Source organism: Apteryx mantelli, chromosome 1, assembly GCF_036417845.1.
Source record: "Apteryx mantelli isolate bAptMan1 chromosome 1, bAptMan1.hap1, whole genome shotgun sequence".
Lineage (NCBI taxonomy): Eukaryota > Metazoa > Chordata > Aves > Apterygiformes > Apterygidae > Apteryx > Apteryx mantelli.
The window spans coordinates 82,153,095-82,179,784 of NC_089978.1; the positions used below are offsets into that span (position 1 = coordinate 82,153,095).

At 38.9% G+C, this 26,690-nt stretch overlaps 1 protein-coding gene across 3 annotated transcripts in view; it reads left to right on the top strand.

Annotated features, from left to right (window-relative positions):
- Positions 1-355: 355 nt before the first annotated feature.
- Positions 356-26,690, top strand: part of TBL1X (transducin beta like 1 X-linked) — a 210,438-nt gene continuing 184,103 nt past the window's right edge. For all 3 annotated transcript variants that reach the window (XM_067296336.1, XM_067296356.1, XM_067296383.1), the window contains exon 1: positions 356-702. The gene's annotated coding sequence lies outside the window, so the exon portion shown is untranslated. The remainder of the gene's footprint in view (positions 703-26,690) is intronic.

A 26,690-nucleotide genomic window follows, 5' to 3' on the forward strand; every position in this document is an offset into this window, starting at 1 on the left:
TTAGTGTTTTACGGGGTGGCGGTGTTAAAACACAGTATTAGCGAGGACACCCTGTAAAAGTGCGGGGCAGGAGTTACCTGAGGGCGCAGCGGGGAGACGTTGCTGGCGGCGGTACCGTTGTGGGGTGCGAGATGAGGGGGGAGGGGAGGCAGGGAGGGAGCGGGGTGGGACGGCGCAGGGGGCCCCCCTCCCCCTCCCGTCGTGGGGACCCGCCGGTCGCCCCCCGCCGCCCCGACCCGCTGCCCCTCCCGCCGGCCGGGGCGGCGGCGGCGGGCCCCGGGCGCGGCCGGCTCCCCTCAGCGCCGCTCCCGCCGCCGCCGCCGCCGCCGCCGCGCGCCCGCACCGGCCCCGCCAACCGCCAACGGAGCCGCGCCAAGCGGCGGCACCTCCTGACCGCCATTCTGCCCCCAAACTTTCCATTTTCCCCTTCCCACTCTCCGGGACTTCCTTGTGCTCTCTGTGTGTGCGGAGGGGGGGGAGGAGGAGGGTGTGCGGCGGCGGCGAGGGGGGATTTACAGTCTCCTCGCAGGCTGGCCGGGACCCCGGGGGAAGAGGAGTTGCACCATGCGCGGCAAGTGAGGGAAAGTCTCTGCGTGCGCCGCCCGCAGAAGTTGAGGCTTCCCCCCCCCACACACCCCCACCTCCCGCCGCCGCCGCCGCCTCGAGGAGCGGGAGCTGTGCCTTTAACGCCCGCTGAGCGAGGTGAGTTTCCGAGGCGGATTATTCATCGTTTGGGCCCTTTTTGTGCGCGCCGAGGTGACAAACGCCGCTACCCGGCCGCGGCGCGGCTCCTCTCGCCTCGCCGGGGCGGCGGGGTGCGGGCGGCTCCGCGCCCCTCGGCGTGAGGCGGGCGGGCGGCGGCCGCTGCCGGCCGGGGCTCCCCGCCTCGTCCCCGCTGCGACTGAGGCTGCTGCTGCTGCTGGGCGAACCTCGAGCCATTGCTGAGTGCTGGCAACCCGTGCCTTTCTCTCTCCCCCCCCCCCCTTTTTTTTTGAAAGAGAGGATTAGCTCAGTCCTTGTCTGTTATGACGAAGTTTTTGAACCCTGGCTTTTTTTTTTTTTTTTTTTCCTCTCCGGCAGAACGGTGGCAAAAACGTGATCGCTCCGGGAGAGCAAGGGAGAGGAGAAATTTGTTTGGGGTTGCCGTCTTCGGTCGGTGTGTTTTAATCTTCGTTTGAATTGGGCGAGAAGCTGTTTGCTGAGTGTGTGTGTTTGGGGGGAGGGGGGAGTTTCTGAAGTGGCTCCCTAGTTCGAAGATATTATTAAAAATTTTTTTCTAAAAAAAAAAAGATAAGGGAGAAAAATGCGAGGTATTCACACTGAAGTGTGGAGTTTGTAGAGCCCGAGTGGGGGAGGGGAGCCCATTCATCGCCAGGGTTTGAATCAGCAGCAGGCGGAGGAGCCGACCACTCCAGTAAATCGAAGTTTACTTCCAAGTAGGTAAACAAGTTAATTCCTCCCCCCTCCTCCTCCCCCCCCCCCCCCCACTGTGATTTATGCCGCTGCCAACTAACTTAAAAGCGTTACGGAGCGCTGGAAGCACGCTGGTGCGCCCGGGGAAAGCCCTCCTCGGTGGGACTGGGGTAAAACGCGGAGCTCTGCGGCGGTGCAGGAAGGCAGAACCACGGACCTGTTGCACGCGTCTTCAGGCCGACCCGTGCAGCGGTGGTTTGGTTTTCTGTGGCTGGAAGGGCAAGGTGCTACCGCGCAGGTGGGGTGCTCGCTGCGCCCCGCAGCGCCGCGGGAGGCCGGGGGGCACCTTTCTCTCCACTGTTGCCCCCGTTTTATGGTGCTGTTCTGCTCTCAGCAGCTGGTCTAGTAGTATTTTGGTTTAATACGGAGTAAGGCTGAATGTTAGTGTAGTATGATGTAAAGCCAATGACCCTTGACCTATTTAATTATATATTGTTGAATTGTCGAGTAGACATCCTGCACGCCACAAAAAGGAAAAAAAACAAAACAAAACCACACCCTAAAAGTTAGAGTTGCATGTTAATTTCTCAAAGTCAGTGTTCAGACTGAATAAAGGTTTTCCTTCACCTTGTACTTAACATGTCTCTTGCTTTTCTCTGTGAGAGTTTGTGTAGTGTATCTCTTGATGTACAGCTCAACTCTTAAAAGTGTATGTGTGCGTGCTTGGGGGGAGGGGGAATGATGTAGTTAATTGAATGTTTCACAAAAAAGAAAATATTGCAGAAAACTGAAATACTCCATTGAAAGGAGCACTCCTCAAATGATGAGCAGAATGAAATGGAGTGTAAAATTATAATTTCAAGATTGATATTTCAGGCTAATAGTATAAAATTAAATTTATTGTTCCAGAGGGAGACCTGATTGTGGGTAATAAATACAAAGTCTTTACTTGTGACAAATACAATGTCATATCTTTCTTCCTTAACCCATTTGTTAGTGATCCTTTAACTGAAACTGTTCATGTGGCATATACAAGATTTAATATAATATACCTTGCTTACCATGTGACTGCACATGCTGGATTTAGGCCTCCTTCTGTCCTACACTTAGTATGTTATCAAATATAGAAACACTGCACAAGTTTTGGAATAAATATGTTCTTTCTGTTATAGCAGATATTGTTGGCAACACAGCAGAATTGTCCTAAGGTGTTTTCTCTGTGTGTGTGTGCATGTGTGTGTAACAATTATACGTTGCAACATCTCAAAGACAGTAATAGTAAAAATGGGAAGCTTTCCCACAGAAGCTTTGTAGAGGGGGTGGGAGGAAAAAGGAAAGCTAGAGAGGGAGGATGCTAGCACATTAAAAATGCTTTAAACCTTTCTTGGGCTACATGCAATAATGGTAAAACTGGGAGAAATGTAAGCAGAGCTGCTGTATTTGTCTCAGTTTAACACCTTCAGTGAGCTAAGGAACAGCCAATGTTGTTTCTTCTCCCCCAAAGATTAAAAAGTCTGTTTCAGAAGCAAAGAGGATAAATAATAATTCATGCATGTAAACACTGCCAGCTATGCAGCTGTCCAAATCTCTTATGATGCTGCGCACACACACACACACACCCTTCTGAAAGTAAGTTGTAATTTGAATATGTCCTTTGCCCTCCCCCCAACTTGATTTAGTAAGAGAACTTCCATGTGCAGTGTCTGTCATACCCCTGTTATGAATTACGCTAGTGGTTCTTCTTTTCAGCGGGTGGCAAATCTGCTCAACAGTAAGAGTATCAAAAGAGCAAACATACATTAAATTCTTGATGGAGAAGGCCAGCATGTCTGTATTTAGAACTGTAAGGTGTATGCTCTGCCGGTTTTTCCAGTTTTAGTCCTCGCGTTTATTTACAAATGGGCTTTTCCCATTTCCATGGCAACAGGACCAGAAGTAGACCTGTTGTCCTCTTGATATGTATAACGTCCCTTGCCTCCTTGAGGAACTTCCAGAATTGCGACTCCTCAGGTAGCAGTGGTTATTAAAGGCCTACGTCCTTGAGCTTGAGAAGGAATAGAGGAGAATATCCTTTAGCGCAGATGAGGTGGTGTTCTTGGTAGAAGATAAGTCACATTTTGGATTTAGCAATGTTCTGAGTTCTGTTCAGCTTGGTGATCTGGCTGGAAAACCTATCCCAGGGCTTTAGTATGGTGTTTCTGATATATAGTGCTTTGGTCACTGCTTCAGAGAACTCTTATTATTTTCTGTTGACAACTTTTAAATTTCAGTGTTAGAATTCATGCTGTAGTCTATTTTGAATTGTTTATATTTTAACAGTGCCAAGAGGCCCCCATTCAAATTGGGGCCATCTTGGGAATATCCTACATGACAGTTCTTATCCTGAAAAGATTGTAATCTGAGTAAATGAAAGAGACAAAAAAAACCCAGGAAGGTAAATGGTGGAAAAAACTGACTTGAGGAACAGCAGCTGGTTGTAGTCCCTTATCTACTGGACAATACTGTGACCTCATTTGGTAGGAGAGAGTAGGGTTGTTAGCACCTGAAAGTGCCAGTGTTTTTAAATCAGGTTGTTTTATACAAAGAGGGTGTACATTTTCCTTCACCCTTCCAATGTGTAATGCCTAGCCTACATTCTCTTTATTATTATTTTAATTCATAGTATTATTTTGGATTATGTACACCAGCACGCCTATAAAATGATCAAGCTTTTGTAACTCTCGAGGGCAGATTTTTTTTCACAATCTTCATCATGAGGCAAGATGGAAGTAATTCTGTAAACTTTTTTTCAACTGCTAAATTAAACTCCCTTCCCTCACTCCTCTTGACTATTTTTAGTTAGGAGGAAATAGCTGACCTCTTTACGGCAAGAACCCAGACCTCCTGGGTGCCATTTATAGGTTTCTACCAAATGGCCTACTTGGACAAGTTGGTTGAAATTAAACAAAAACATTGGAACTACAGCTCTACATAGGAATAACAGCCTTCCTGTAAATACAAAATCTATCATTTTAATATGGCACAACTGAAATGAACATCTAAAGGTGAAAAATATATTTGAGTATATTTTTCTTTTTCTCTGGTAGGCAAGTGAATATTTCAAGCTTTCTTTTGTGTGTGTAAGTCTGGTCATTAATATAAAATTGCATTTAAGAATGACTGACTATGTTGCTTTACAACAAAAGAAGCCTCTTGAAGTTAGGATGGTGTAAAAACTAGGTGGAATTAAAGAAGGATGTTCATTGTCATAAGAAAAGATCATAGTTTCTTATCCATTTTTCTTCTTGTGACAAAGAACTACTAATGCAGTAATTACGTAGAAATATATAAACTTGTTTCTGCAACCTTTCTGTTCAACTATGGACACATACATGACTGGTTTTGTATGTTAAGGAGCACAGGTATCTTGTATTGCTTTTTTTGCACATATTTGTCTGTATTTAGTTTAAGTGATATTGATGCCTTAAGAATATTGCACTATGATGGATTTCTTCATTTTTTTATTAAAAAAAAAAAGTATATGCTTGTACTTGTAGCCTGTATCTTCCATCTTTCCGTCTATAATCTCCTGTCCAGCTCTCAACCCTGAATCACTTTTTTCGCATTAGTTTACTAGTATGGCCACAGTGGGACAAGAGGCTTGGAGTTAGGTGCATCTGGTGATTTGACTTCCATTTTTGTCATTTTGTTGCCTTCATGCAATAGAAGGTGCATCACAGTGTTTAACCCCATTTCTTGACCTTCTCTGCTTGTAGTACAGACAATCAATACATGTCTGCTTGTCCTATTTGAGTTGAAGTATATTTAGAATTTCACAATTCTAAGTATTCTGCAAGTTATGATGGAATTTTATGCCCAAAGCCCTACAGCATCCGTGACGATAGTAAAGTATTATAGTATGAAGAATAATTATTTGAACATTTTAGCTAAGTGCATTGCATAAATACAGTTTGTCTTGGCATTGAATCTTACTCATTTATTATCAGAAGGTACATAGTCCACTAAATACATGGGCAAAGCAGTGCCTCTTGATGCTCAGATGATAAGACCTGTGGCCTGTTTATGAGCAGATAAGTAGCACTAATAATGCATAATAGTTAGATATATGTACTCATCAAAATACTTCTGTCAAATTAGGTGTTGAGTTTTGTTGTCTCTCTCCACCATTGGAGGGTGAAACAAGGTTTTTTAAAAAGTGATGTCTCCCATTAATATGTAACGGCTACTCTATACATCACTCTGCTACCATTCAAAATGCAATTGAGTTTACTGACCTAAATTTCATTTGATCCCCTAACTCTAAGTTACAGTTTAACCTCTTACTATTATGTAGTGGATTTAGAATGCGTTTTATCGCATAAAGTCGTTACTGTGTTATGTGGAAAGATGTGGTAACATAGTGAAATTCTTTTCTAATGAAACACAACTTTTCACTAAATTATTGATACAGCAAAGGAGCAACTTTTTTCCCTCAGGTATTAAAAACATTTAGAAGCTATCCTTTGACATTGTCTTCAAGAAAACAAGGAGGATTTGCTTTTAGTGGAGAGATTCCCTTTGTCATACTGCGGAATAATACATTTGTTGTGCTCCTTTTTGAAGCCAGCAAACTGCAGTGGACACATAACTTCAGCTTCTGCTATATTTTGCGGTGCAGCACTATCAGCTCTTCATTAATCCTGTACCATCGAACACAGACTCTGCAGAATATTCCCTGCAGTTCAAGAGTAAAGCCAACTATTTATGATTTATACTTCTGAACAGAATAATAGTGTATTATAACAGCACTGATGAAAGGACACTGTTGTATTGTTAAGATTAACATGTATACGGTTTTTATTATTTTTATGCTTAAAAATGTACAGTGATGAATTTTTGCTGATTTTAACACATTCCAGTAGCCTACAGCAAAATCATTCAAGAATTACTTCTGAAAGAAATGACCTTCACAGTGTATCGTAAACATACAAATGAGATTTTTATAAAATTAATTAAAAATATGTATCTTCTGCAAATCCATATGTATTAGTAACTTACAATTAGGAAGTCTTACAACCATATGATAGCTTCAGTGTTGAGCAGCTACAAGTTGCTTTTTGTCTCCACCAGTACATTCAGTGTAGTTGCTACTGGCAGATGATATGTGTGCATCCAGAGACCCATTATTATTAACACTGTTGTTAGCACATAGTCTCAATTGGGATTGTTAACCAGTAATCAGTTTCACAAATGTTAATTGTTTAAAATGAACTAGACTAATTGTCATATCTTTTCTCAAAGTGAAGTAAAAATTATATATATAATTGTAAACACACACACACACACACACGTACGTCTGAAAAATAGCCTTGGAGCAAAAAAGAATCATCCCGAGGTTGGAGAAATGTGCTGTGATGGGATATGCTCTCATACCTTCAACTAGGATACGCTCAGGTGTCCAACTCTGTTCAGGAATCCCTGAGGTGGTACAAAGCCAGTAGAATGACTGTGGGACTGGGTCAGGCTGGTGTCAGGTGCTGGGAGAAGACAGGCATGAAATACCCTCAAATTATATGCTTGCCGAAATGCAGCAAGGACAGGAATGGATGCTGTGTTTGTACATCTGACTGAGCATGGTGAGACTGGGAGGTGACAGCTAGGGTGCCATAAGTGGAGGGGGGATGGATTCAACTTCAAAATTCTAATCTTTTCATTTTCCCCCCATTTTTTTTCTATTCATTTGTTGGTTACTCTTACAAGTAAAATGGAAACCTTGGTCTCAGCAGAGAGATCAAAGCAAAATTACCCTTTCCTAGTATTTCTTTACAGATAGGGTTGAGCCTTGCTGACAGTGTAGGAGAGAGAATCCTAGCACAGACAGTGCCTATTCATATTGTAGGGATTAGTTTCCAAGGATATCTATCTGGTGCTTTTCACAGTTACAAAACAAACTTAAATCTTCTTGTACCCATTTACGCACATCAGTTAGACCTCTAGGAAAGCAATTTGATTATGGAATTGACTGAAACACAACAAATTCTTTCTGATTTTTCAGAAGATATTGATAATACTTCCAATTATATGTTTTCAACTCTCTCATTCTGGCTTAGCTTTGATGCTGTTTTTTCACTTTTGGGATTGAGTTTTTTCCTTTTTTTAAAAAAAATAAAAGCTTTGGTACTTTTAGCTAGTTAATATAATTTTCTTTTTATTTGTTGACTTTGTAAATAGAATAATGTAATCTGGAGGTCACAGATAAAAGGCAAGCACATGGATTATTCTCATGAAGAACATATCTTCTTTCCTATGCAAGTTCTTAAAAATGAAAGGAAGAAACAGAAGCAGGTAGATTTTTGGTAACGTTATATGGTGTTCACAGGACCCAGGGTTTGTGTCATTCTGTGTGGAAGGTATTGAAGGTTTCTTTAATTCTATTTTGATTGTTACTCCATTTTTTTTGGATTGCTGGTGTTATAATTCATTAAGAATGCTCATTTGTATTTGTCAGAATCTGTTTTTATATTTAAAAAATGCTAGGCTCTGATACTTCTGCTTGCATCAGTAAGTATCTTAAATAGCTAGTTGATTTAAATGAGCCAATTAGTTTAAAAGTAGTGCGTGACAGTCTATACTAAAAATTCATCCAGCTTCATCCTCACAAAGTCTTATGTGCTTGTGAAAAAAAAACAGAAGGCAAGCTGGAAGGATAGCCATAAATAAAATGTTAGAATAGAAGAAAAAACCCTACTTATTATATACAGCGTAAAGGTACTAAAACATTATCATAGTGATTACTTTTAGTGCTGATGAATGAAATCAGCTTCTCCAGGAAACCATCAACACGTCTTTACTACATAGTCTGGTAAAGCTAGGTAGAGGTTACGTAAAAAATAGAATTTAATTTAGGCCACAGTGGGCAATGTACAGGGAAGGAGGAGAGCAGTAGTAGGTTAGCTCAAAAGCTAGACTCTGCTGATTTTAACTTGTTGACTGTCAAGTACCCAATAAAAACTGTTTCAGAATTTTTTGAACTATTTTTTTCTTGGCTAAGATGACGTGCCTTCACTTCTCTTATTCCTGCAAATTTCTTCGGTGTTATGATGGGGGTATATATAGTATGTGGGTATTTTCTAATATGTCAATGTTATTTTGTGGTTACAGAAATGGCTCTTTGTGTGTGTGTGTGTTTGGTTTTCTGTTTTTTTTTTTTTAACATTTTTGTGTGTATGTATGCGTATATGCTCACTGCTGGATAAAATTTTTTAATTTAAATTTTACTTAGAGTAAAGAATACATTTGTGGTATCCGTTACCTTACTGGCAGCATATTTTTGGATAAAAAAACCCTTTTGAAACATGGAAGGGTTCTTTGTGTCCTCTAATGTCAACATGTTAAATGCAGTTATACATTGTCAGTTTGAATGATCATAGTCAATGAATGGTGGCTTTGGAGAGAAGGTATGTTGTGTGTAGCAGGTGCATATGTACCTGTAGTCCAGTCTGAAAGACAGAAATCTAATTTCTTCTCTTTTAAAAAGAAATGTAGTGTATTCTATACATATTGATGAAGTGTTTAGATAATTACAATGAATTAGTTGCATACTTTCATAGAAACATGTTATTTGCTCCTACCTACCGCCATGGGGCTGTTTTAGAGTACAACATTTTTCCTTATTTTTAAAGTGAATTTGAATATATATTTATTAAAAAAGAAAATCTGTTTCTTAAAATATTTACAAGGCAATTGGTAGTGCACTCATTTCCACAGCTGGATAATTATAGCGGAATTTAAATGATTTATCTGCCCACCATCCTACAGGACTACTATGAAGATTTTATTAGTTACTGTTAATGAATTTTAAAGATCAAAACACATTGCCAATTTATTTTTACTACTGGTTTATTAAAAAGTATGAATGTAAAATTCTACTTGTTAAAGTAAAATCTTACTTCTTCATCAAATTATATTCTAGAATAGCAAAGTATCAATAGCAAATTATGGGAAAAAAAGGTTTTTTTTGGCGGTGGGCTTAGGGATACAAGTAATGACTGCTTTATTTTCTTGATCTTCTGTTAATCTTTAAATTATTTTCCTGGCTAACAAAGTTGGGTTTAGGATATTAGAGCTGCCACTGAAAAAATCTCTGGATTTTTTCCATCCTTTTTTCTAACCCCTTTAAACCTTTTTTTTAAATCCTTTTTTTCTGATAAGAACTATTAGAGTTGCCACTGGAGTTTAAGGGGAGATTCCATTTTAGTGGGTGTTTTCTCTGCCTCAGAGCTTCCCCCTCTGCCCTTCTGTCAGCTCCACAATTCATGGGTAATGCCAACGAGCAGAGAGTTGGTTATTCGTGTTCTGAACATTCAACAAATCCTATTACAAACATGGCCTCAATATTGCAAAAACTTATTTGGCATGTGCAGAAGCCTTTTAGGATCAGGGCTTGCATGATGACAGTACAGATTCTTGGCCATGTAAGTGAACATTTTTGAGCCTTTCTTTAGGTGACTGATGATGTGATTTTAGCTTTAGTCTTGAAAGTTAGTATTCTTCTAATGGAATAGAGAACATGGTGTTCCTTCCTTCTCCCCTAGCCTACATAGCCTCTTTAAGTTGAGTACTCTTTTATGTATATAACTGCCATTATCTATTTTGCATGCCATTCTTATCTGAATCCTAACAATGTTCTTTGAAGTTTGTGTTGCTGACAAACACAAAGTTGAGATTTATAGCTCAGTCCCTTTAAATGGGCCCAAGCTTTTGTTGGTTGTTTTGAAACTTACACAGGCTTACTAATTTGCAGTATAAATTGTAAAACCTAGCAATTGGGAGTGCAGATACATATTTTGAAGAATGACCCGCTTACATGGATGATTGGAACCTCTGACTTTTTCAGACAAGTGCCCTTAGTTTTTCAGGCCAGCCCACTGGCTGAGGAGGTCTGAGAAGGTCGTAGCAGCAGCCACCCATAAGGCATCTTGCAGGCAGTGGCAGGGCTCTCTTGTCATTCCTGTTCCATATCGTGCATAGTCTCACAACTGTGCTGCCAGCCGTGACCTATTATATCAAAAGCCTAACGTGTCAAGCCCGGCCCCTGATGCTTGTCTTCCGCGTAAGGGTTATGAGTGTCATATCCTCCGCTGAGACCAGGCGCCAGCCTTCCCACACAGCCATAGGTATGCCCTGCGCATTTTACACAATCAGAAGGGCAGAATCTGAAGCTACACTTTCTCTCATCCCTTCTGCTATGAATCTCAACAGCCTGCATCTCATTGCGTTGTACAGACCGTAACACAAAGCCTGCCTCAGTCCACCTAGTTAATACAATCTCAGCAAAGCATTCTTGAGGTGAGTCCAGTAGCTGACTTGGTTGACACCAGTGAGGCTCACTTGGAAGGCAGAAGCCTGACAGTGCACAGCACAGTGCCACATCCTTCCTATTAGATACTGTCCATAGAAATAAATATAGTTTCACTGTTCCTAAATGCACCCCCCACACACACCTCCCCACCCAAATGTAGTATGTCTCTGTATTGGGGATGTGGTGTCTGTGTTTTATTTGAATTTACTGTTTTTTGCTTGGTGCTTACTGTACCTGTATCAACACTGGGTAGGGAAAAATATGCCGAAAAAGCATCAAGTTTATTTCTTCAAATCTTAAAAATAAATTTTCTGACTCAAACTTCTCATTTGAGGACTCAGACATTCTCCTAATAGTTGTTTTACATGAATGTATAAATGTTTATGCTGTTAGCATTGTCTTAATTATTGTTTTTGTCTTTGGAAATATATATGTAGTTACATCTCTGGTGTCTGAAGTGGAGAGAATCTCTTGCCAGCCTATTTAACGTGCTAACGCGTGTGAGAATGTATGCCCTGTGGCCTGAAACATCATTTATATATTTGTCAGTTGCTTCAGTCTTTTAATTTCTGTTTGTATGCATTACACTTGGTTAGGCTGAATTTATTATTGATTTCAACTGTTTGCAAATATTCTACTGACAGACCGTTTGCTTGTCTCTCCTTTGAGCCAGCATTTTACCCTCATTAGTCTATAGATGAGTTCTTTTGAATGTTAGCCACGTGCATTCATGAAGGTGGCAAAATTAAAAGAAAGTAAAAGTACAATAGCAGTGTGTGACCTACTGTTTGTAAACAACATCATGTAGCTGCTTTCTGTGTTTAACTATACTAGGCTATGCCATGCTCCCCCCCCCCCCCCCCGCCCGGTTTTATTCTCTCGGGTTGTCTGAGCTTCCCATCATACACGGCCATTTGGTCATATATCTTAATTGCAATTTTCTATTTTTGTATATTCTTGTTTGTTTTGTTTTTGAACACTAAAAGGACTAGGTAAATAACAGCAATAATATTTACTAGTTCTCTAATTTTGTAGTTTCAACCAGTGGCTTGCAAACTGCTAGGGGAGATGCAGACTATTTTTGAGGTCTGTGGGAAAAAAGGGAGGTCTCTAGCTATTCAGTTCAAATTCACTGTACAAGGTATCTTTATAGGTCCACAAATTTAAAGAGATTAAAAACCACTGATCTAATTATATTGTAAACGTCTTAAGGATGTGATGATATCTTATTTTTATGACTTACTGCTTAGTGGGTGTATTTATCATTATGCAAGTAATAATCTTTGTTTTTACAGAAGGTAATTTATACCAACATTAAATTTTGGCATTGCTTTGTTATACTGTGTAGATTCTTATGAAAATATCCCTTTTCTTGTGTAGGAATGTGGTATGTATTCTCTGCTAGAACAGAACCTGTGATCACAGTTGTTTTGGCTGATCTTTAGTTGTACAAGGAATAATCTAGAGAAGAGCATTTGGATTGCCTTAATTTGTGTTTATCAGGTCTGTAGCATAACAAGCCTGTTCAACCGATTTTTCTTTTTTTGGTCTTATGCAGTATCATTTGTGTTTTAGACTGCAGCCATCTATGTGGTACCATAACATTTCAATAAATCCAAATTCTCGTATCTCGAAATGTCACGATTTTTGTTCTGTGATGTTACTACAACACCGTTCTCCCCTCTGCTCAGTAGCAGCACTGCAAGGTAATGCCAGGAGGGGTTATGAAGAGGAGGTGTGTATGGTGAGAGTGGGGGTGGGAAGTAAAACAGGCTCTGGGTGTTTACACATTCCAGGCAACCATAGATCTGTGCTCTTTGAGGCCTCAAATATTTTCCTTTTCACTATCGGTCTTGCAGAGCTGGGGCATTTGGGCACACAGCCAATAAAAATAAGTAGTAATCTGTTAATTTCTTAGATTGAAATGTAATAAACAGTATTGTACCTTTTTGTGCATGTATGTAAGACTAGATTAACATAACTCTGTAATTAGAATATAACATTGTTAGAAATTCTGAAAATTATGACAATTGCTTATAAAAGGGCAAAGTCAAATCTGACTCCTTCCTTCTAGCTGATTTGTTCCAAAGGGAAAGTCATGTAATCAAAATGTTTTTTACTAACTAGATTTTCTATTTTCATCATGATAACCTCTTGGCTCCAGGAGCTGATGATGAATCCCTCTTTCTGATTTCTATGTGATGTGTGCATCTACATGCATTTTTTTTTCATTTATTTTGGGGTGGTTTTAGTCTGTTTTGTAGACTTACGGTTGGTTATTTCAGAGTTGTGATGAAGTCACATACACAAAGCCATCCACCTGCATGTCTATTTCCTTTGGAATACTGGAAAGCATTTCCTGCAGTCAGCACTAAAATACAGACTGAGCAGGCAGGCAGATGAAGAATGATTTCTTCCAGGTTCTGCATAATGTAATGAACAGACCTTCTGTTTATTATTATTTATTATCAGTGTTTGTATACATGCATTTTCCTTCCCCGAAGCTGCTTTCTTGGGTTTCTTAAAGCTATAGGCTATGTATGCCATTATTGGTTTTCCCAAGTGATGCAGCACTGCCACTTTGTCACTCCAGCAACTTGCTCTGTCACTGAGAGCTGACATGCCTCAACTTGCTATTATTTCTGCTTTATAAAAAGAATTTGTTGCCCTCCAGAAATATTACCATATAATTATGACACAAAAAACAAGACAGTCCTACTGGGATGACAGCTGTTGCCTTCAGTCTTCAGACCATCCTAGGACATGCAGTGCAAGAGGTAATTCAGGCTATACAATTTTTTCCAAAGGCAGTTAATTGCTTAAAACTTTCCACATAGCTGTGACTGTCATCTAATCAGCTGTTAGAGGCATTAAACTATTTTTCCCAAAGCAGTAGGCTACATCAGCTAGACCACCAGCAACTTGGATAAACACATGGTAATATCCCTTTCTTGACTACGTTTTTAGGAACAAAGTACTGCTCTGTCATGGAGTGACCTAAATCTAAAGCCAAAGGTTGTTTGGGGTTGCTGTCAGACAAGATCAGACTGTTAAGTTTAACCTAAATGGAAGTAAACACTAAGGTTACCTGCACCTCGTTATTTCTGTTCTTTTATGATAGACACTCAAGACTGTTTGTGTACTGGCTATGGGCTCATGCTGATTATGTTGTTAATGATTTGTGTCTCTAGCATGTGTGCTAGCTGAAAGCTTTAAGAGGCCAAAATTTTCAAATATAGGTACCTGAATAAGTGGCTTGATTTTCAGAAGCTTTGAATACATACAGCTACAATTGAAATCAGAAGAATTAGTGGCTGCTCAGCGCCTGAATAAGTAATCACTCTTACTCAGGAGTCTAAACACAGGGGCACGTTATAAAATTGTGACAACAGATCATCTCCCCCCCCCCCCCCCCGGTTAAATAAAATAGTATTTTTAAAAACTACGTTAAGCAAACAGGTCCTACCAGGTGATTACAGCCAGTCTGTACATAGATGTTTCTTTTCTTTGTATGTTTTTTAAAATGGCAAACTTTGTTCCTGATTTTGAGAAACAGCTCCGGCACATTTGGTCCATTTAAAATATGGATGACTCCATGCATGTGGTGTATGGTTTGTATTGAAGTTAGGGAGCATTTACTGTAAATTGGTAACATGGCTGTTTCAGTATACATTTAGTTTTATTTAATGTAACATTTGCTTTAGTGGGCAGGTGTGCTATTATTGCACTTGTTGTTGGCTTTAGTAGGTGTTACAAATATTTTCAACCTGAAAATTCTTGAAAAAAAATATTCTGTGGTTGTAATAGTAGCAACTGGGAATCTTGTTCTTATTAAACAAATAACCTGAAGAAACAAGAATATAAGCTATAGTGACATAATGCAAAAAAAAACCAAATGAGTCTCAAAATTGAAGAAATTTGCATTATAATTATGTGTAGGAATATCTAAAAATGGAATGATATCAAACAGTGAATTTTACTATATAAGAAGAATTCTATGCAAATTATGCAGGCTAGGAGGGTTCCCCCCCTCCACCCCCCAGTTGCTTGGAAATATCTGAATGCTGTTTTGAGGCAAGTTTAATGGAAAATATTTATTAAAAGACATTTGATATGAAGAACAAAATGTGGTGAACTGTTCCTGTCTAGAGAGGACTTTAGATCCTGTAAAATAGTAACTTAGACTTCCTCCTCATTTCTTTTTCTTTTGTTTAGCCTGAGAATGCGTACATGTATGAGGCATATTTAAATGTAGGCTGAAGTGTCAACTCACAGTTTATGTGGTTTGAAATTAATTTTTTGATATTTGAAGTTTCATGTATCATTTGTTTCTTGCTAGCAACAACAGACTTAGACTGCAGATCAGAATATAATGAATTTGCATTGCTGACCCAAAAAACAAAGGGGTTATTTGTACAAAACTACAGATATTACTTCATACTTTCTTTTAAACCATTTATTAGTGCTTATTTCTTGTTTCACAAAATTTCTTAGAAATCTTAATCATGAATCTGGCTGGTGCGGTGAAAACAATAAAAAGTTGGGTTCTATCAAAGAAGCGTACAATCTACGATAGAAGGAGGCTATTTTGGTACTTATTTCTTCAACCAAAGCCAAACAATCTGAGTAATATGTGTATTTACATAGTTATGTCAGCGTCTAACTTTGTATTTTTGTATCTTCATCCAGATTTTTTTCAAAAAAAGAACAAAAGAATCCTCTCCTAGAACTTGGGAAAATGCAAAGACAGTCCATAGTAGATCAGCTTCAAGAAGCCTTTATATTTAAAAATAAGCTAAAGAAATTTGGTCCTTATAGGAAGAACATCCACTGACAGATCTTTGTTAGTCTCTTGCATCGCTGTTTAAAACAGGTTTCTGTCATGATTGGTTTCGCAGTTTTTGAACCTGATAGTTTCAAAGCCTATTCTAGGCTAGTCTGCTTCCTGTGCAGAGTAATGTGAAGTGAGATGTTAGCGTGTGCCACATCACACTGGTAAGAAATAAATGGTGAAGTGTTTTGATGCTGCAGATCTTGCTTCGCTTAATAGATTGTATGTACCTTTTGGGGCAGGGGACAGGCAGGGGAGAGAGAGAGAGAAAGAAGCAGTAGTGCTGATACAGGGCCATTTTGTTGGAGACAGAGGCACGTATGCCCGCTTTCCACAAAGTTTGTTCTTCTAAGTGTATTCTTCTCAGTGGTAGATCTGATCGAGGCTGGTAGCAAAACAGTAGTTTAAAGAGACTCTGATCTCTTCTAATGTGAGCATTTACCAAAGATCCAGTTTTCAGCCTTTAACTGAAAAGTGGCCTTTCTAAACGAGGAAATTGGTTCTGTGTTAGTAAATTGCTACAAATCGTCACGTTAATGAAGCTTTAAAAAACAAACAAATGAAAGCAAAGCAAAGCAAAAAACCCTTCAACATCCCTCACCAAGCTAAAATTGAGCAGATGACAGACTTGCTACTGAGCAGTGAAGGTTATCTTAGGACATAGGTGCTCGCATTTTGAATTGATCCTCCCTTGTCAACTTGACACGTGTGGGAGGTGAAGTGAACTTTTCATGAAAAACATTCTTATAAGAACAGTTGCTATTGATGGTTATTCTGGTACGTTTACATGTGTGTTTGGGGAGAAGCGAAATGACATATTAATGTTTTTCAACTCTTCTAAATCAAAGAATTGTCTTTTTTTTTTAAGCAATAAATCTTAAGATCATATCCCATTGTTTGACTGCTGGAAATATGTACTGAATTTTTTTGGTAAATACCATTTTCTCGTTTTGCAAAACTGTGTAATTTCGCCCATATAATAGCAAGCATTTTCATTAAAATGCTGATAATAAAAATATTTATACAAGGGAGTTAATTATGCCTGCTAATAAAAGATCAAAATCCGGCCAAAATTTAGATGTTCTCCATTGTTCGTGCTTACACAGACATATCTATGCCTTTATTCCAGTTGTTTCTGTAATAGTTTGTAGACCATACATAGACCTCAGGTATTGTCTAAATGCCAGTGTCAGACAGGTTGACGCTGACGTAAGAAGGAGCTGTGTCTAGAGTTAAGAACTGATCTTTTTACCAGTTCCAAAAACGTCTCGCTTCTCCTTGAACTTACCTCAGTTTAGAAGTAAACTTAAAACAAAACAAAAGAAAAAACTTTTCCCATAATATATAGCCTTCCACATCTTAAACATTAAAAACAAAATGCTGTTAGCTGTGCTTTGAGGAATATGTTTACACTGAATATTGAAGAGCTTAACTTAAAAAAAAAGTTTTAATTCCCTTTCCAAATTTATTTATATACTTTGAGAATATTTTTGTGAAATGTGTGTCTTTATTGTAGGCCAGATATTCCCCTCATACAGCATATGGCTGTAGGTATTAAAGATTTATGCCTGTGCTTAATTGCATGCACAGTATTTCACAGAAGTAAATAGCAGTACTCAGATGCAGAAAGTTTAGTGTGTGTTGTCTGTTTAGGACTTAGGCCTTAACTGCTGGCTTATAATAATCTCCAAGAATTTACTGTCTGAAGTATAAATGTTTTAAAATCCATCTTCCTTCTACTTTAGATATTTTAAATAAAAAAAATCAGTTATTAAAAGCTTTCAATGGGTTGTTAATACCCAGTTGCTAGGCCTTCTGATTCCTCTTTGTGATTCATGTTTTATCTTTGTATGAATACCTTAAATCTCCATATAGCGAAGATTGGATAAAGAGATTTTTAATAGCAGTTTGCAGTGTTCTCAAGGAAGAAGGTATCTGTGCAGCTTCTAGTAAATAAAATGTAATTTAGACCTGAGAAGGCTAGCAACTGTGTTAATTGCTCATGAAAAATACCTGTGCGGTACTGTATTTCAAATGTTTTTTACAAGTAATCCCCTTATCTAGCAGTCTGAATTTTCTGTCCACTAGCAATACAGACCCATTCTTCAACTAAAACCAAAAAATGTGTATTGTAAACGTTGCCTAGTCAGAGTTGGTTCCTCCCGTTTTGGTCATTGGTGACATTAATGCTGCCTTTCTAAGATGACGGAAGCCTGTCACCAAAGGAATGATATAAATTATACCTGGTATTCAAAGGATTTCACAGATGAAACTTTAGTTAGATGAAGGAAGCAGTTGTAAGTATTCGCTCCTAGTGGAGGAAGAGCGGAGCTCATGTGGTCCGCAGACAGTGTATAGATGGGGTTTCCAGGCTATTTATAAATACCTGGGGTACTTCATCCCTCACAAATTGAACAGAGGACTTCTCAAAGGCTTTTTGCCTGAAGTACCCGCCAGACTTTGTTTACCAACCCGTTTATAGAAAGGATGTGGGTCTTTTTGATACATTGTGTAGTTTTGTACAGAGGGGCTGGGAGGTGGGCCTGGGAGGGGGCGCCCCAGCAGCGCCCCAGCAGCGCGCTCGCATGCCGCTTCGCCTTGCGGGCCTCTTCGCGGCACCGCCAAGCCCTCAGCACGCACGTGCGTGCTCCTGCACACGCACCTCCTCTGGCTGGGGCGAGCATCTTTGAGGACGGGTCTGCCAGAGCCCCTGTGCCTCTCTTTGGGTGAAGAGGGCGAGGAAGGGACTTTTACCGCAGTGTTCGCTGGGGCAAAACGGATCTGTCTGGGCATGCTTTGGGAAGGAGGTTAACAACACCACCACGAGGCCGCGAGGCTGAGTTTGCGCGGCACAGCCATGTGGCTGTTGAAATGTTACTGTCAAACGGCTTCCTGTGGCTGTGCGAGGAGGGCTGGCGGGCAGGCGATGGCAGGGGTGGAGGTGTTACGCCTCCGCGGGGGCGCAGCGTTGCACCCGCACCCTCTGCCTCTGCGCCTCGCAGGCCAGCTGCCGCCGGGGGCAGCTGCCCTCACTTGATGCAATTCGTTTTTATTGACTAAGACGACCTTAATCGGTTTCATTTACGTCCCTTACTTTTATTGCAGTTTAGCCCTCTAAATACCCAGGAGGCTCCTCAGATAACAAAGATATATTAATTAGAAGTTAAAAGGAATGAAAACTTTAGAACAACGCTTTCTTTTCTTTTTCTCATCTCGTGATGTATTACATGCATTAACTGCATCTTCATGCTTGGAGTCATACAACAGTTAAAATGTTTTGACAAATGATACCTGAGGTTACTGTAGAAAAAGAAATCTATGTAATTCTCTCTGTAATTCTCTTTTTCCCCTCCCCCTTCTGTTTTATTTGTTTTGCATATCTGAGACGCTGTTGTCACAGTCAGTTTCACTGCAGCCCTCTGAAGTCGCTGTTTTTCCCAGCCAGTCTGTTGGATGTTTTGCCCAACAGTGGTATTTTTTAAATAGTAAAAATAACATGAAGTGCAATTTCAAATCATAAAAGCAAACATAAGCATTGGGACTGACTTAGCCTCTAAAACTATTTTATCTCACTTTGTGAAATCTGCTAAATTTCAAAATTGATAGTTTCACTTAAAATGGGGGGAAGGGATAGAGAAGAAATAGCAATAGCTAAATGAAAGAAGTTATAGCTAAAAGCTTAATGTGTAATAAAATATACTTCCATTTGTACGGTCAGAAGAAAAAAATAAAGATAGTACATTGGGATAGTCACTAAACTCTTCTGTTGTGAGCTGAAAATTTATCTGTTTTTTGTACTTTTAAAAATACATTGTTTGTTTTTCTGCTAATGAGTGTATACCAGATCAGTTACCATTTTAGTTCAAATCAGAATTTAGGTTGGCAGACCATAAAGGAAATTTTAAGACAGATAAATATCATAGTCCAGAGCTTCATTTACTGCATATTTGTGTAACTTAAAAATTACAATAGATTGAGGAACAGTCATATTAAGGTCACCAGCACAATATCGTGTTCAGTTCAAATAATCCTATTTTTATGGATTCTTCCTATATAAACACTGATTAAAAACAGTATTGCTATGTTTAAAACTAAAGAGTATTAAGAATAGAAGTATTTATAAAAGAATACTAGTACAGAATTCTCTGCAACTTGTTTCTTGCCCAGTGGTTTGAATTTAGTGTTTTCTCACAACCTGTACTCGGTAAAGCAGTAGCAGAAACTGAATAGCATAAGATGAAGTCTAAAGGCGAATGACCGCTTCTTACCTATCAGTGAGGAATTACATAAAAAGCACCATGCTGTTTCTCCTCATGAGATGGCCTGCCTGGCTACAGTGGTGTAAAATTTGAAGTTATTTAGGTATTCTGTCAGCTGACAAGTATGGCTGTTTTATTGGGTCTTAACTTGAACTGCCTGTGTGTTTAAAAAAAAAAAAAAAAAAAGGTTGAGAGGAACAAGAAACTGAAATCATCCGTCTGTGTGCAGTGGACACACTGAGGTGTGCAGCTGTAGAGTGACTTTTTCTGCCTGGTTTCAGCACTTACCGGTAGAAGCTAGAGATTTGGGGGTGAAAGCTAATGGTAGGTCAGTCCAGAAATCTCCCTTGGGAGTTTGTATGCATTGCATATCAAAGTGTTACTGAGGTTTTCCTGAGAAATGAAGTTCATGTGGTTGGCACCATCTCTCTTTATCTGCCAGTCCATCCCTCCAATAATACAACAATTACATCTGTTAGGTAATTTCCGCCATATCTGACAGAGTGTTAATGCTCTCAAAGATACGGAATTCCTACAGGTTTTGTGAAAATTAACCATTGAGGAGATGGAGACCAAATTAGTGTCACTGCCTCCCAAGGGAGAGAGAGGAAGAGCTCGGCTCTCTGCTCATTCTGTGAGATGCAGCTGGCTCGCTGTTTGAGGACGTGCACACTGGCTGGCCATGCGGTACATGGCACAGTAGCGTGGGTCACTGAAGAAGTTTGGAAGGCTGGTTAGCAGATGTAGAATGCAAAGGTGTGAAAAAGCAGATTCCGGTAGTTCTGCTGTTGGTAGAACAATGTATCTATTCGAAATGTGGGCTGCAATCTGTTACGAACTTAATTCAAGTGCTGTTGCAAATGCTTAAGTGTAGAACGGGCATGAGCTTATTTTTTTCAAAATACGCTTTTGACTGTAATTGTGAAATACAGATAAAAAAGTTACACATCCATCACTGAACTATTTTAAGCCTGTCTACTCATGTTTCCGGCAATTTGATTTTTACAAATGAGATATTTTTAGATGAATGAGTACATACCACATGCTAAAGGTATGAAACAGCTTTGTAAGTTGCAAGTTTAAAACCCTCTGTTTACAATCCGATGTTTTGAAATCTAATGATGTACAGTATTTCTTACGTAGTATGTCGTTACAGAAATATAACACAATTCTGAATGTCTTCAGAATAATCCATTGCTGTGCTGAAGTGAAGAATCATCAGAGTTAAATTTATTGTTTATCAAGCAACCAGAAAATTTATAATAATTAACATTTCTTACATAATTAATTCCTGTAACATTTGCATGAGGACTTTGTGTTATTAAGCTATATACAGAAGCATGTATAAATTCCTTTGAGATATTGGTGTGTGATGTACATACATAAAGACTTTCTGTTTTATAGACAGCCTTTTTACCCTAACCATACTGGGCATGTGGATTAGCTTTATTTTTTTTATTTTGTTCTGTATCATGGCCCAGCTGGCATCTCCAAATACAGTCTGTATATAACAAAATGCCTATATCTCAATCAGTACGTGCATTTTCTTAAATTAATTGGGACAGGGTTCTCATCCAGCTTGGGCCTGAGTGTATACGCTCTAACGGTGAGAATCATAGAATGAGATAAAAAAACAAACAAACAAAAAAACAGGAGTTCCTTTAGCCTGGGACTTGATAGAAAGTCTGTTTGTAGTGTGGGGACGTGACAGTTCAGGCATTTTGGAACATCCATTCTTGGCAGTAAATTCAAAGAGTTGGTTACAGTCTGTTCTTGATACTGTTTTCCAGGCACAAGAAGCTTTATACTCCAGTAATGACAACTGTGCAAAAAGCTCAGTATGATATCCTAGTATCACTGTGTATTTAGATGGGGCTATTCTGCAAGAGGTGCTGGGATGTTTTTTGGGTGGTAGGGTTTTTGTTTGTTTGTTTTCAGTTGTAATCTGTTCAAAGCATGGTGCATTTACCTATCCTCTTGCTGTAAGCCAGTATGAAGTGGTTTGAACAGAGTTACATTTGGATTATAAAACTCTAGTAATAAGATGCTTATTATTAGCAGTGATTAAAAAATAAAAATACAATAGACTTAGGAAATATGCCTCTACCAGGAATGGAGAAAAAGGATTTTGTGAAATGATGGTATTATGGACAGTTGTGTAGCTGCATTTGTTCCATTTCAAGTATAATGGTGCATAGTAACAGCATATAGGTCTTTATGCAAAAATTTTACTTTATTTTTGAGACAAGGGGCTATAATTACACTGGTAACTGGAAGAGAGCTCAGGAGGAAAACTGGGTGTCCAGGATTAAGCTCACCAGCTATGATGCTGACGTTTCACAGAATGGTTGAGGTTGGAAGGGACCTTTGGAGGTCACCTTAGATTGACACATGCAGGGTGTGACCAGTGCTTGCTTTTAAGTGTGTCTTCACACTGTGCTCAGATTTAATTACCTATATTTAGAATGAAATCCCTTAAAGCAGAAAAATCATTTAAATTACTTTGCCTCTTTTTTCAATTGTTAGGCCCGCAGCAAGTTACTTGCCTCTTCCTAGGTATAGCAGAGAAGAACTGGTGCTTTAAATCATGACACTGTGTGGCTGGATGGGATGTGAACTATAGATGGAATGGTTAAAACTTGAAAGCCTCCCTTCACCCGCTTTTCCTCTCTACCCATTTCTCTGAGGAATTATTAACAGGTGCTGAAGGCAAGAGTGCTGCATGGCCCTGAACTCTCAAAGTAGAAAGAAAAGATCAAATATATGGGAAAAAAATCCAGAGAATAGGAAACTACTGCAGTTGTGATTCATTGTGACTAAGGAATAGTCTAACAGTACTTTACAGGTTTGAAGTGAGAGTGAAATATAACTGTTAAAAATTGTATCAAAAAAAATTTTTTTTTCAGTCTGTTTTTCATGTTCTACCACAGGGAGGACACTAACAGAATGAGGAGGGACCAAGAAAATATTTTAATCAAACGTTAAGCACTGGTGAGAGGTATGGCTGGGGGTGCTGTGGTCAGAAAGAGATACAGACACTCTTCTAAAATAAATTAGATTATTTTCCCCTCCTTTTTTTCTCACACCAGTGTTCATCCCATCCTCCACATCATGTTTGTTAGGCTGCAGATTTTGAAAAGATAACATTTCTTTCTCTCCATATCAAGATCTCGAGCCCGTCTGCGTTGACATTTTAGCTTTATGAGGGAGAATGCATTATGTAAAGTTTCCATTAGCCTGCAAAGTATTAAATAAATGCTGAAAACATGAGTTGTTTTTGGTGAGTTAAGCAGAGCAAGCCACTCATGAGTTTGTCCTCATCAAAATCAGATAAAGCTTTTTTTAGGATAAACAGAGAACTTAGCTTCTCTAACACTTACTTTCCTTCTCTTTACCTTTGTTCCGAAAACGAAATACACTGAACAAAGGCCAAGTTCTTAATAACACAAGTGAAAGCATAACTATAATTTGTAGTTGGGAATATTGTGAGTAGCATATGTGGCCGTACATTCCTTTGGCAAGGTGTTATTCACATTCTCCTTGAACATATAATTATGTATCATTGCTTAATAAGGAGAGAACTTCTTTGTCAAACATTACTGTGTAGTGTTAAGCTTTCAAACTCTAGATTGTAATAGAATGTGTTTGAAGGTACCAGAAGATTCAACTGTTTCATTTTTTTTCTGATTGGAGATAACATTACTACAGCATTAACAGTAGTCTAAAATAGGTAAAAGTGTAATATGCAATAGTGTATTCCAGTAAAGGAATATAAATGAAATCTGTCTTGACATGTACTCACAATAACATTTTTCCTGCTTGTTTACAAAATGAAAGAATATCTGTCTCTGGTAGAAAATTCTGTGTTTAAAGCAGTCTCCCACTATCCTTTGAAGTGTTAAATCCTCCTAGGTTTCATTTTTTTTGGCACAGGAGTAGTGGATGTTTAAGAAGCCAACAACATTAGCTTGCACAGGAGCATTCCTGTCTTATTTTTGTTTCTAGGTCTGTTTCCTGTGTTGGGGGAAGGGGAATGAGAGCACAGCTGCTCCCAAAGTTTGACATGAAGCTGCTGCTTTAGTGTGTGTTTTAAGCCTTAGTCACAGTTTCTTACTGGAAGTCTTTAAATGAGCTTTAGTCAGATCTTCAATTGCTCTTTTATAGGCGTGAAGCGTCCCTCCTTTTCCCCTCTCTTCCCTCACCCCATCTCTGTCCCCAGCAACCAAACCCACTCGCTGATAAAACAAAACTCCAGATTATCTGCAAAATAAATAACCAAGAGAACCTTCAGATGCAGAAAATTTCAATATATGTGTTTCTGGGATCAAGTAGATAATTGGTCAAACATCAGCTTGACAGAATGATCAATATTTGTTCTTACGTCTGAGATTTTTTTTCTCTCTTTTTAAAAATGTTGATTCTTGCTGGTAGAAGAGATTGACTGCTTTGGATCCTGAAGGTGATCTGTCGAACCTTTATTTCTCAGACAAGTTGAACAGCATAGAGAAGGGAAGATGAATTTTCTACCTGGGTTATTTATGGTACCTGAAGTAATTCAGATTGAAAAGTATCAGCCTATTTCTCTCTTACACTTCCTTATATACATTTTAAACAAAATCTTCTGTCTGAATTTTGGCATACGTGTTCCTGGATTGGAAACACTTCTAATTTTTCAATTTTACAAACAAATTAAAACAGCCCCTTCTTCCATTTGCCCAACTTGCATATTTATTGGCTTGTCTTGCAATCACATGTATATGAAAGGAATAAACCAAGCCTGGAGTGGGACGAATAGGCGTGTTGCAGTATTTTCTTTCATGCATTGTTGAGGTGCCTTTGCTCATCTAGGCTAAAATGTTGGCATGAGATGGAAAAGCACATACCGTTGGTTTTATTTGATATTTCCTTCTTGAGAGCAGCTTGAATCTTGGTATAGGAAGGGTATGCTTTGTTTAAAATTTAGAATACTAGAAATTAAAGCTGGCATTGCCTTTCCAGAGGCATACAGCCGACGACAATGAGCACAGGGATTGAAGTCGAGTGTTCGGTTTGGTTTTGTAAAATCTGTAGGTAATTTAATCCAAAAAGAGCTGACAAAAGGAGTTAATGTTGGACTCTTACTGTTGATTTATAAAATCTTGGAATACTGGGAAAGTGGTAGAAATCTGGATGGATGCCAGTGTTGTAGACCAGGTGACCTGGGTAATTATAAACTCAGGCATTGATCCAGGTAAAATAATGGAATAGCTGGGGTAGGATTTGGTCAATAAAGAACAGAGGGTAGTAATATAACTGATATAACTAATGCATATTGACATGAATTTATTGAAAATAGCTCTCATTAAACTACTACCCTTACTGTGTTTTTGAGGTGCTTATACATTGGGTTGTTGATGAAGAACTAATGAGAAAACACGTATTTAGACTTCTGTAAAGTCACTTGCTCGGTGCTATTAAACATTCTGATGAAGAAACAAGAACTATATGAGATGAGAATGGCATGCAGTAGTTGGATTAGACCTACAGGGAAGATTATTCCCTGTTTACAGTTACCTGTAAGCTTTTTGAGTATCTGTGCTAGTGAGTACCAAAGATACTGTTCCCAGTCCTAAACACTTTATTGTTTGTGCCCTCGTAAAAGTCCTTACTAATGAAGTTTATAGATGATTCAAAGATTGAGAAAGTAATAGTGAATGGGACAAACTGCTGAGTGAGCGTACTTGTCAAACTGGCCAAAACAAAGTCATTGCTTTAATATAGCAAATGTAACATTGTGCACCGAGAAACAAAGACATCCAGACTTCTTTCTAGAGCTAAGACTCCATCATATGGAAACCGTCTGCGGCCAAAAGGGTAAAGTGATCTCTGGGTACATAAGCTAGAAAGTTTGGAAAGGGGAGGGGAGATTATATTCTCTCTGTATTTGGGACTGAGAGGACTAAGGCTGGATTCTCATGTCTAGTTCTAGTGTCTGTAAGTACGGAAGAAAATAGATGAAGGTTCAAAGAAGAGTCACAAGAGTGATTAAAGGGCTGGAAACAAGCCTTAAGTAAAAAGGCTCTTGAGTTCAAGGTATTGAGTTTAACAAAAAGCTAAAAAGTATTCTCTTTGAGCCTTCATGATGCATAAATCTCTGAACTTCTGGTGTTTAGTTCTAACTGGGAGAATAATGGAGTCCCTCTATTCTGATTCCAGTTTTGTCATGTCTTGACAATTTTAAAAGCTTCACAAACTTTATGTACCGTGAGGGCTTAAGAGTATTCTGTGAAGTAGTTAAATATAATTACCGAATTTTATAGATGGAGAAACTGGGATAAAGTCACATGCTTTAGTTCTGCCTCTAGGTTTTTTATGGAGTCCATGTACAGAAATCTTGGGGCAGGGGTATTTTCTAATTGTGTTCTTAGTTGAAATGGTTCTGTGAACTTTCCAAATTCTAGGTAATGCAGTTCTTTTTTTTTTAATGAGAGAATTTGCTTTTGTTATTTGAGCTCTGATCTTGAGGAATTATATTCGTAACAGTCATCCGAAGAATGACATTCAATGGAAACTAACATAAAAGTGAAAACCAAAGGTTTTGATAATTATCTGATATGATAACTGCAAAAAGTAGACAGTAGCATGAATAGTGAAAAATATATTCAAATACTTTATTTAATAGTCTAATGACAAACATATATACCAATATATGTGGGTTACTCAGAAAAATTAAGACATGTAGGACTGATATGGACTATAGCAGATCACAGCGAATGACTGCAAAGTCCAGAAGTATGTGGTAGAGTAAAACCTATTGGAAGTGTACTCAAGGAAGACCATGTAGTTCTGCTCTTAACTTTAAAAAATG